The sequence below is a fragment of the Centruroides vittatus genome, unplaced genomic scaffold, assembly GCF_030686945.1.
Source record: "Centruroides vittatus isolate TY-2023 unplaced genomic scaffold, ASM3068694v2 scaffold_1172, whole genome shotgun sequence".
NCBI classification, from domain to species: domain Eukaryota; kingdom Metazoa; phylum Arthropoda; class Arachnida; order Scorpiones; family Buthidae; genus Centruroides; species Centruroides vittatus.
Genome location: NW_027122672.1, coordinates 1,740,597 through 1,753,444, shown reverse-complemented (window position 1 = coordinate 1,753,444; position 12,848 = coordinate 1,740,597). Strand labels below are relative to the sequence as shown.

Genomic DNA, 12,848 nt, shown 5'->3' with positions numbered 1-12,848 from the left:
ATTCGAAATCATTAAAAATAAACTTCTTCCAGTCATGCACATTTTAATGTTTTGGTTTTGTTTTCCATTCATCGCGTATTAAGGCAAACATGGTTGTTTGCCTTAATACGTGAATTTGATAATATTTTATTTGTGATTAAAGGAAATAAAATTAGAATTGTATTAATACATCTAATTTTCTCTATTTTGATCTCTAAAGTCACGCCTCGACCTATACGCGAGATAGTCTTATACGCGAGTAAATATGGTAATTGCTTTTATGTGATAATAAAGTGTTTATATTTTTGCAACAGATAGTATAAATTATGTAGGAAAGTATGTCCTCGTGAATATTGCATTTATATAAAAATTATTAAAATTAGTTTGGTTTATTTGGTTACAGTAATGCGACATGTGAGTGATCTGCTGAGGGGGATGAATTCCAGGAAGACTTAGATGTGAAGCATTCAATCAATATATTAAAACAACTTCTTACACAATTACTGGAATGTATACGTGAGAACCTTAAGAGTCCAGTAATAACACTTTAATGGAAAACGTTAGTTTTCGACTGTATCCCAGTCTTCCTCGGGTTTTTAAAACCAGTAAGATTCGAACTCGGAATGCAAAAAACAATATTTACAATTATTTTTAAAAAAACCTATGAAACAACATATTCAAAAATTATTTTAAAATCTGTGGAACAAGCTAAGCACGTGTATAAAACTTTTATCCATGTATGTTACCATGGCGATAGAACTATATCAATACCACAAACAGTGAATAATAAGATGTAAATAAAGGTACAGAAAAAGGTTGCTAACTGCTGGTGTTGCCTGTTTTTTCATAACAGTAGGAAACATTAATGGCATAATTTGTGTTAATACAGTTGCCATGTTAGCCGGCTTTGTAAATTTCTAATGCCTCAAAATTTTGAATTGAGTCACAATCAATTTGATGCGACAATCTGACCAGTTTGGCTTTATGGTGGTCGGCCCATATGTCGGGGTCTGTGGCGTAGGTGGATAGGGCAGTGGTGTGCCTTTTGTTAGTGATATCATATCTGTGCTCCTGTAATCTTTTACTTAGAGAATGCTTTGTGAACCCAATGGATACTAAATCCCTTTGAAATCTGTTGTCTGAGGAGAACCATGTATGCACCTGGTGCCTGACTTTTGTTGGTCCTGCCGTTGCACAATAGCCCATATACCATGTTGGATCTCCTATAGGCAATCTTTGTGCTTGTACAGGCAACAATTTCTTTGTAGATGGAGCTTACATGTTGGTTGTATTCCATCATCATGCGAGATTGGTTATTATTCTGGTCTTGAGTTCTGTTGGGCGCTACCTGTGTATTGGATATGTTACATGCAGCTATTTGTTTGGAGTATGCACGCGATTAGTTGTGTATCATGCTCCTACTATACCTGTGCCTTACAGCTATGTTCTCAACGTGTTTCATCTTTGCCATGATTTCCTCCCATCTGGTGTGGTGCATGTATGCCCTTTTTGTTAGCACACAGAAGGCCATGATCTTATAAGAGAAAGGGTCTGCAGAGTTCCCCGGGATAAATAATAGTATGTAGCATGGTTTATAATTAGATGTTTAGATGTTCGTTTCCATCTGGATGCCATCGAGGTGAATGTTGATATCAAAGAAATGAGGAAGACCGGGGTACAGTCGAAAACGTTAGTTTTCCATTAAAGAGTTATTACCAATCAATATTTTGGGGTGATTTATGACATTATCTAAGTTAGAAGTTATGTTAATGTAAATGTAGTTTCATAGCAATTCATCAAACAGCCTAGGTGTGCATAGCAAGCAAACAAACAAACAAACATCCTCATTTATATATATAAAGTGCTCTGGAAGTATTAACAGAATAAATGTTATGCATTTATTGTATAAATGATTTCTTTAAATGAAAATATCAAAAGATTTCTATATACAGTAAAATTTTTATTAAGTTAATACCCAGCATACCAAAACATTAATTACATTAAGTTAACACATTGTTTCTTGTTTATTATTTGGAGCATTTCAGTTAATTTGTTTTAAAATTTAAAAACATCAAGTTATCACAACAATCTTACCTCCAAATTACCATAGATATTGACTTAACCATTTAAATATTTGGAATGTTAGCACTAAGTCAATTCTGTTGATTGTTATGATAGAGAAGTATTCAGTTGCTGTAGCAGATCTTTTGAGATTTTCTTTAATTGTACAACTTCCTCTTCTAAGGATCCTGCACTATCTTCTAAAGCTCTCAGAGATTCTGTAATGTCGTGCACTTCAGTGGCATATTCTTGCAGTCTAAAATATTTCCTCATGTCGTGATATCTTTGTACCGCAGTTCTAATAAACAGCATCATTAAGCAGAGTAATGTGAAAGTTAGTAAAAGACAGAATCGATTCATTCTTCTCTTCCTTACTGTTATGGTAATATATTGCCAATCCATTGCAACTCTTCCTTGAGAAATTTTAAATAATTTGACAGAAAAACTACTAAGCACATTTTATAAAATACCTGAAACAAAAACAATTTTGAATTAAATTTTACTCAAAATACATTTTTTTATTAAAATAAGAAATCAATTATTCGAAAGAACAGATGATTATTTCAAATTTACATATCAAAAAACCTAGAAACAAGTTGTTTAACTTTCCCGGCAACATTTCGTGGCATCATCTGTTATGATATTTTATTAAAAAAACTTTTTATATTTTTAACTATTAATAAATGGCAAATAACTTAATTTTGAAGGTACAAATGGGTTTTATAAAAATTGTAAATGCCAATAATGAGTAAAATTTTCATTAAGTCTGATTAGGGATTGCAATTGCTGGATCCCTCATCCAGCAATCCAGCTGGATCCAGCACTTGGTGCTGGATTCAGCGCTGCGGATCCGCAAATACTCAATTAACTTTCTAAATAATTGCGCAAAAGTCTATGTCGTCGCATTGCCGCTTTGCTAACTACTAGACTGCTACTAATTACTTACTCACTATTTTACTAACACTAATAATTCAATTACTTATAAATAAACTATACCTTAATCAATCCAGCAAAATTTAATAAAATAATAACGTATTCAATCGCTTTTAACAATCTTCCTCAGTTACAAACAAATACAACATTAACTATAGAACATAAAATGTGTTTTGAATAAATATAAAAAGAATAGTGCTTAATTACATCCCATTTTTTTTAAACAAGATACATAGATGTACTGCCAGGTCTGATAATTTTCGTATTGTATACAGACGTAATCCCACTGTTTTCAAACTTTTAAGAAACGATAAAAAGAAAGAGGATCGGAATTCAACAACGGGTATATATTCGGTGCCTTTACACAACCAACGTTTCAATTCCAAGCTTGTTTATGTGGGTGCAACGATGCGCAGTTTAAAACAAAGGCTCACGAGCACAAATATACAATCAGTAAGAACCTTGACAACACTGGGCTGGCATCATACGCAAGACAGAAGGATGTTAACGTCCAATGGGATCAAGCAGCAATTATAAAAATGACTACAAATAGGCAAACGGTCAAACATCTGGAGAGATTGGAAATCTGAAAGGCGCACATGACAACTGGTTGTATAAACCATAGAGATGCGGACTCATTGTCTACCATGTGGAGATCCTTTTACATTAATTAATGTTATTAACGGACAATGCTGGTTTCATTGGATCTTATGTACAGGGTGTTTTTTTTAAACTGACGGTACTCAGAGACATCTGTAGAGCAATCTAACAGCCGGACTGTCACCAAATTTGGAAGAGTAACTAAGGACGACATGGGAAAGAGATTCCGCAAAGAAAATAGTAGTACCCAAATTTGCCGGTAGGGATGGATTGCTCTACAGATGTTTCTGAGTACCGTCAGTTTAAAAAAACACCCTGTATATATTTTTTCTGCTATTTATTTTGTTTATTTATCTATATTTTGTCCGTTTGGGCGTTTTCCGTTAATTTTTATATTTATTCCGAACATATGTTATGTTCTATATTTAATGTTCTATTTTTTTTTTTTTTTGTAACCGAGGAAGATCATTAAAAACGATTGAAAACGTTATTATTTTATTAAATTTTGCTGGATTGATAAAGGTGTAGTTTATTTAACTTATTCTATTCCCAGTACATAGTTTTATATACTTATAAATAACTACAGACTAATATGTAGAGCCTATATATGAAAACTGGTAAGACTGATAGCCACTTAGCCACTGATTATCCGTCCTTACATTATTATAATATATTAATATAAATTAATCAGTAGATTTACCTTTGCTATTATTTAACTTAAAAATTACATTATAATTATAATCTAACTAAACATTTAAAGTTAATTATCTCTATCTCAAGTGTTAAACCAAACCAAAGTTAAGTTTGTTATGTGTAAGATGTAACCTAAATGTGTAAGAAGTTTTACTGATTTATAGTGACCAGTCTAAATAATGAAAGCTTCTTAAGTATTTAAAAAAAATGTTTTATTTCATTAAAAAAAATACCATAAATTGCAGGATAGATAGATAGACAGATAACACTTTATTGCACCAAAAAATACATCCATGCTGGATCCAGCTGGGATGATTTCAATCCAGCAAAAATCCAGCTAGATTCAAAACACTGCTTGATTGCAATCCCTAAGTCTGATCTACTCAAGATGTAACATATGACCATCCTCTATCTCCCCACCTCTCAACCTATAACCTATAACCTATAAACACCAAAATTTAATAGTATCATACATATCCATATGCTCAAATTCCAAAAAGGATGAGTAGCAGGTAAAAGAAGACTACAAATCATTCATTCAGCAACTTTCTACACACCTCTTTTGCTTCAGACATACTCCTGTCTCTTCCAGCAAACTTCTTCACATTCTCTTTCTGACTCAGCATCATCTTTCAGATACTCATACAGTATTTCAACCAAGACTTTATCAGCCTTTTCCTACCATGCTTCCCATCCACCTTTCTCCACATATACTTTTAATAGCTTTCATCTCTCATCTTTTAATAGTTTTCATCTCTGAAACACATATGTCAAATGTTGAGCGCAGCTATCTTATAAGTGGCGCTCGACATTCACGTTTTAGAGATTAAAACTTTGGCCACAACCTCGCTAATAGCATCAATGCCCCCTTACATACAAGTTACCATGCCAAATTTTGTTTCTTGATCTTTACTCCATCCTGAGATGTAATTTTTCCCCTTTTGCTTTGACTTTATTGAGTTCAAGAGATATCAAAATATTGACATCTGCAAAAATCCTGAAGGGTCAAATTCGACACAGTATTTTTCCATGTCATAAACACAAGTGCCCACCAGTGGCCAAGCAGATAAAACTTCCCGGTTGACGCAAACCCACAACCAACCACCGAACACCGATAGTTGGTCGTGGGTTTGATCTCGCCAACAGGCTGGCTATGTGAAGTTTTCTGGGTTTTCTTCATGTTAGTAACAACTAAATAGAGACCATTTTCCCCATAAAAGACCTCCAGGGATGCATTCCCCCCTTGGCAGATTGCACATGTGTCCTGTTGCCATAATCAAATAAACTGACTTTCTATTTTAGTTTTAGCTGATTTAGTCGTGTTTATAATTTGACACAAGATTAAACAAATAAATGCATTAAATTTATGTGTTATTTTTAAAGACTAAATTAATTTGAACGAGAGAAATCTTCATACTTGCACTTTCGGAGTTCAGTCATTGTTGTTCCACGTTTAACACATTCAGAAATCTATAAATTAAAATTAAAAATTAAGTCATTAGGTAGAAATATTATTTTAATGCAATATCTGTTGTTCAAAACATTTTCTATTTGATTTAACTAAATAAATATTTTAAAATAAATGATAAAAATTTTAATCACTAACATAATTATATGTATTAAAGCTTATTTCGGGTAGACAACTGTTTAAATTTACTAAGAATAAATGTTTTAATCCTGTTTTAGGACAGTTTCAGCTTCCTAACAAATACAACTCACTGTTCAAACCAAATTCGAACTGTTCCCACCGTTTTTAACAGATCAAATATTTAAAATAACTGATTTTCATTCTAATTTGTAAAAACAAACTACAGTACATGCATGCACAGTATTAACATTACATTAGCTAAAAGTATTAATTTTTCACTCTTTTCTTATATCAACTACTTCCTTCATTCTTCCGTTCTGCAAGCATTTAAGTATATTCTTCTAATTTCCTGTTTCCAGTACCCCATCCGTCTGATGCCCAGTTTTATAAAGTCCTGTTCATTGATACTTTTTAATATGTAAATGAAACACTGCTTCAGAATTCTTATGTTCTTAATGTCATGCTAGTTTCTAAGTACTAATGGTTGTTTTCAACAAACTTCTTTCTCTGAGCCCACTGCATTAAAAACATATTGTTCCTGGAGTATCATGTAACGGATTCAAAATGTTCTCTCACCCTAAGATTCACAGATCTGTAAGTAGATTCTACGTAGAAAAATTCATTTACTCTCTTTGCTTAATTCAATTGCATACATTCCCAGATTTTTAATTCTTCCAAACATCATTCAATCTGTCAAAAATGGTATGAGAGTTTGAATTTGATTTGAACAAGTCATTGTTCAAACCAATAGGAATCTTCGTTAGAAAGCTGAAACTGTCAAAACCAGGACAAAAATGGTAAATTTCAACAGTTGGCTACCTGAAATAAGCATTTATTAAGATGATAATATGGAGCCAGAAACCCATAAGGTAATATTTGACTGATATAATAATTGTAACACAATGCTAAGTTTAAAAGTAAATTTTTTTATGAGTAAGACTTCCGTGTACAATATAAACAATACCAACGGATCATCACTTTCTGTGCAATTGTTTTTAATGCATCTATCTAATAAATCAAAAAATATGTAGCAATTAAATAAATATTTTTAATTAAACATTTTATGATGTAGATGTAATTTTAATTCTTGTTCTATTTTTTTTTCTATTACGAATTGTATGCTGAAAGGAAGAATTAGATGATAAATAATAATAATCTTTTATATAAATAGAACATCTGGTTTAATATATAATTATAAAAACAATTGCTGAAATAAATTCTGGAAACTTAATAAATAACATTTTCAAGTATAACTTAGTATATAGAGAATAATACAGAAATTCTGAATTGATAGAACATTAGTCAACTGTTAACTGCTAGATTTTTTAACTATCATCATCATACACCATTCACGAATTTAGGCCACGTTGACCTGTTTTGGTCTCGGCTAGACAGGATCTAGGAGTCATTTCTGTGGACGTCCGGGTCGTCATCATCCTCGTGGTTGATACTGTAAAACTGCATATCCTACCCAGCGACATTCAAGATACATGTTGAAGCCATTTTTCCCTATATGTGGAGAGTTTTTCAATTAATGGTCTCATGTGGAGTTCCTCCAAAATATCCTCATTTCGACGATGATCCAGGAGTGTGTATCCAGCAGTTTGGTGCATAAACTTCATTTCAGCTGCCTGTAACCTTTTGATATCTTTCTTCTTTAGAACCCAGATTTCACTACCATACAGGAGAGTCGGAACAACCGGAGTTTTACATTAGGTCTACCAGAGAGTTCTGTCCGATTTTAGAATAAAACAAAACTTTCTCATGCCTCGAATAATATAATTTCCATCATTGTTTATGACTTCTTGCCAGCGTAATGGTAATTTGTATATCCCATTTTTAAAAAATGTCTTATCCCTAGAGGCAAAAAACTGAACCAGTGCTTGTCTGATATCTTCTTCATTTTTGAATTTTTTGCCCTGCGAAAAATTTTGTAAGGACAGAAACAAGTGATAGTCGGAGGGTGCTAGGTTAAAAAAAAAACCCCATTTTTTGGCAGTATGTATAGTAAATTCAGTGAAGCTGGAAGCATTTACACTGACCAGTAAAATCACTTATTTCTTATGAATGCAGAAGCATTAACGTTTCATTACAGTTTATCACTGTTTAATTGTTATTATTAATAAATAATAATTGCTTAAGACTATTTATTAAAGTTATATTTGTTTTTGGAAAGGAATAAATAAAAATACTTTTAAATTTCTGAATTTTAAAAGTTATTTTCATTCTATTTTGTTTTTCCTCTTTTCTTTAACTTGAAATACACAATACATCAGTTAAACCATATTGAAATTACAGTAAAGTTTTCAACTTAACTATATTAATATATATGTAATTGTGATATTTCAACTTATGAACTTTTTTGAGACTATTCCCCATAGACACTAAGAGAGCCTTTTTCCTTACCCATTGTGGGTTTGGCCAAGCACATGACAGATGCAAGCATTGGCAATGACGTTGCAACAAACTTAAGAAGAACGTGTGCACACTTTTCCCCTCTAAAATTATTTGCATAATGAAAAAAAGCACATGTAATCTGGATTGAAAAAATTAAGGTAGAAATTCTAAAACTTCCTAAGAGAGCTTAAACTTCTCTGAAAAATTAAAATTAATATTTTTTTTTACTTTAATTATTAATATTTTTTAACGTCGTCAGGCTATTGACCAGTATGAACCAACTTCTCGCGTTTCACGGTTAAATACCTCATATAAAACTCTACGCTGCAACTTTTGCATTTTTGTTTGTCATCATGAAATATCTATTTTTTTTAAAAATATAAATTAATAAAATGTAAAATAATATTTTATACGAAATATAAGATTTTAAATTATTATTTTCACATGAGAAATATATATATATATAAGTATCATTGAAAGCTTTACATAACATTAATTATTCAGTTTTAATGTTTATGTTTTTATAAACTACTTAATTAATAAACTAATAAACCTATGTGATTGTTTTAAAAATGTTATCAATGAAATTCAATAAGCAGTCTGTTTATATAATATATAATTTCAACTTAAAGTTTATCAAAAATAGAAAGATTATATTACACGACATTTAATAGTGTATTCTTATAATAAACATTACTTTAATGTTACATGTAAAGTTTTAATAATGAATATAGTATACATGAAATTTGAGAAGTAAAAAGAAAAATGAAGTATACTTTGAAAATATTCTATTTGAAATTATACATTTTATTGCTCATTTTAGAATAAATTATTTTATTTTCATTTGGTATCATTCATATTTGTAATAAATTCTGTGTTACAACACACATGCAGTAAGAAGAAACTTATTTGTTGTACTGAAATCTATTTTGTTTATTAAAATTTGTATGCATTTATACTGATTATTTGACACAAATTTCATTATAGGATTGAATACTGGATTCATATGAACTTCCAAAGTGGAATTCGACACATATTTCAGGTTGTATTTAAAATATTAATAATATTGTAAATGAGTGTCATTCTTGTTACATTGATTAAAGTACAGGTATACCTCGAGTTACGTCGTTTGTCAAAAAAGTATATGGAAAAATAAAAATCAAGTTCGTCATTTTATTCGACTTTACATCCGTCCGCCACAAATATCGAAGCCGTAATATCACTAGAAAAGCGTTAAAAGCACATAAAATCGTATTAAAATATGTACATTTACAGTAAATGTTAATATAATCATCATAAATCCTAGAGAACGAAACACGAAAACATCTGTGTTTCTGCGTTGTCGTCTTATTTGGCTGTCTTTAAGTGCTCATTATTGGTGTTTTCCGCCTCTCCTGGAACCACCAAGTAAATTCAACTTACATCATTTTTCGACTTATGTTGCCTCTCCTGGAACCAATTACCGACGTAAGGCGAGGTATACCTGTACTGTACTAACAAGATCCCATAATGTTTATAGAAAACAAAGAAAATCCAGTTATATTTATTCAGAAAAATTAAAATATGTTTCCTCATATCTTCAAATATAAAAATCCAAATTTTAAAAGGAAAAATAACTGAAACTTTAGTATATAATTTTCTGTTATGAAGAAACTATAAAAATAATTTCTTGACTTTGCTAACTTTTACTTTTACACTTTATAAACAGATACAAACACACTTTCCCTTTTATCTTTTTATCTTGAGTAATAGCTTAGTTATTGAAAATCGATATCATCAAAAAATTTTAAAAATTTAGTACTAGAATATTTCATATATGTGTAATTTTTTTATATTTTACTATTAGTACAAATAATATTTTAAGTTTCCTTGAATATTGCATTACTCATGTAAAGTTAAATGGAATAAACTGTAAATTTACTTATATAAAATTATATTAAATTGTTTGCAATTAACTCGGACTTGAAATCAAATATCAAATCACAAGCTGTGATGTAAACTATGAATAAAACTCAAACTCAAAATTTTGCCAAATATATTAAAACCAAACGATTGCCGAAAATGTTGAATTCTAAAGAATTCAAAATCTTTGGCAATCGTTTGGCTTTAATATATAGCTATCAGGTTTGGACGATTATATTCTAGAGATTGATCGCAAAGCCTCCATGTATACTAGTTAGAAATTATCTGTAAAATCTTGTTCTCAATACAAATTTCTTTTACAATATTTGGGTAATAATGACACACACTATTACACTTGGATTTCAAGGATGAATTTTATCATCATCATTTACAATCCATTATTTGCTAAATTTGTCATTGGGATAGTCTCTAGTCCAAAACCCAGGACACAATGGCTGCATTCGGCAGACTCGCGGTTCCGGAGCTGGCAAGTATTTTTCTGCCGAACGCCCTCTACGGTAGTGCTCTTTCGGAACACGTTTGGTGTTTTGGCGCTACCTACCACCACCCGAAACCGACCAACGAGGCTTTTTGTTCCAACGCAATGTCACTCGTCGTTCGGCAGATCCGGGTCGCTACGCGACGGCTACAGATTTGCTCGGTTACAACCGTCGAGTTCGCCGAACGCGGCCAATCTCCCAGATAGAAACTTACATTAATGTACAATACTTACAGAGTGATCATACATTTCTAATCACGAGATTTGTCCTGGATCTTGAATTAGAGAGCTTTAACGTATTAATACACTCAGTGCTGAACTAAAGAATTTAACTGCGATTTCTAAATAGATTCTTATTCAGGAATCACACATGCGGTAAATACATGTCACATCACTGAAAATTCTTATAACTGCATTGAATTACATCATCAATAGCGAAGAGAGAGAGAGGAAAGAAGTCAAACTTTTCTTATATATTATTAGGATACTTCAAAATAACAGCGTGATATCACGTCCTTGGAGTTACGAACAAGTAACAAATCCTTATGTGTATACACTTACCTAAAACAAATGGTAAAAATTATCAAACGGACGAAGCAGAAACTAAATAACTGCAACAAAACACATTTTAAATTTCTATTTTAAGTACAGTAAAATATATAAGCTGGAAAAACCGGCACAAAATAATCCCGCGATTTCACATCGCACACCTACACGCTTCATCCCGCATCTCGATTGCAGACGCCACCTTCCGGATTATTTTTTTTATTTTTATTTTTTACAATAAATGTAAGTGCTGCCCCCATTGAAATCGTACGAAAGCTGAAACTAATAATTTTTTAAAATTTATTTATTTATAATTATGTCCGAAAATAAATTTGGTCAAGCGGAAACAATTTGAAAATCATTAATATTATTTTTATTATTTCATATATTAAAAAAAGTAAATTTTGAATCATATCAATGTTATTTGTTAAGACCGCTTGATCCGCGCTTGACTTAATGCTCAGGCACACCGCTTATATCTAAACTCTCCTCTCCCACAATCGCCTCATTGTGTTATTCAATTTTTGGATTAAAGTTTTAAATTTCTTTGTCCAGAATTATCTTTGTTTTTAATTTATCCCAGACGGATCTTCTTTCCGTATAATTTTATAATTTAAACATATTTACTGTATCAGAACTCAATATTTAATGTTCTTATCATTCCTTACATTGTGATACTTGTCCTGGTGTAATGTCAAATGAACAGTGATATCGAGTTAATGATACTTTGCACACAAACAATAAACAATTATGGTAATTAATTTAAAATAAATTATTGATTTAGACTATTGAAATATGATATATTCGGTTTTCATTATAAAACTAGTTCTGTTAAAGTAGGGGAGTCCATTGCGGCCATCAGGGATCATTCAAACATGTCACCAATTTCAATTCTTTTTTGTCACATTTTTGTCACCAAGTTTTAGAAACCCCTCAGTCTGCACCCCTGATATTAAAATCATGCATTTCTCTGAACATACATCTACAAGACATTGATTTATTCATATTTCCTTCCAAGATTCAATTGATATTTGTCTTGTAATCACTTTACAATGTAAATAAATAATTTTAGCTTAAGATACTTTAAAAATTGTTAATTAAGTTATTGTAAATTAAGCATTTTTTACTTGAAAAACATAATATAATTTTTACTTTTAAAATGGTGATTTGGAATCGTGATTCTTTCACGCATAAATTGATGAGTCGAAGTACAGCATCTTCCAAAAACGAATTCTACCATTTTAAATTATTGTAATTATGTTAATTATCATTTGATAAGGTTGTAATGTACATTAAAACATTGGAAAACTGTCCAAGTTTCATATTTTACCATTACAATTTCACAAAACATGCACCCGGTGTCACAGGGCACACACCAAACCCATACTCAAATTCTTCCTATACTCATTACAGCATATCGGTTGTCGCTCCTCCCACGAGTAGCCATAATTCTACAGCTTATGCAGTTTACACATGTTGCAAAATGACGAGTAATTTCGACTTTGCGATATGCAGAACATGAAATGCTTTCTCTATTGCGGAGTTCGCCATTTTAGTTAACTGTTCCTGGAGGAAGCGGACAACAAGACGTTGGAATGAAAATGGGAGATGAAACTCGGACCGATCTGTGTACTGTACGTGGCATACTTT

The 12,848-nt window shown here is 31.4% G+C and overlaps 1 long non-coding RNA gene across 2 annotated transcripts; it reads right to left on the bottom strand.

The window, feature by feature from the left end:
• Positions 1-1,918: 1,918 nt before the first annotated feature.
• Positions 1,919-11,390, bottom strand: LOC136986813 (uncharacterized). Of its 2 annotated transcripts, none has more exons than XR_010882532.1 (3): positions 11,214-11,390; positions 5,684-5,736; positions 1,919-2,510 (listed from the first exon to the last, which is right to left on the bottom strand). It is a non-coding gene; the product is annotated as an uncharacterized lncRNA (long non-coding RNA). The 2 variants fall into 2 exon arrangements; XR_010882533.1 differs by lacking the exon at positions 11,214-11,390 and adding an exon at positions 8,213-8,295.
• Between the last annotated feature and the right edge of the window lie 1,458 nt (positions 11,391-12,848).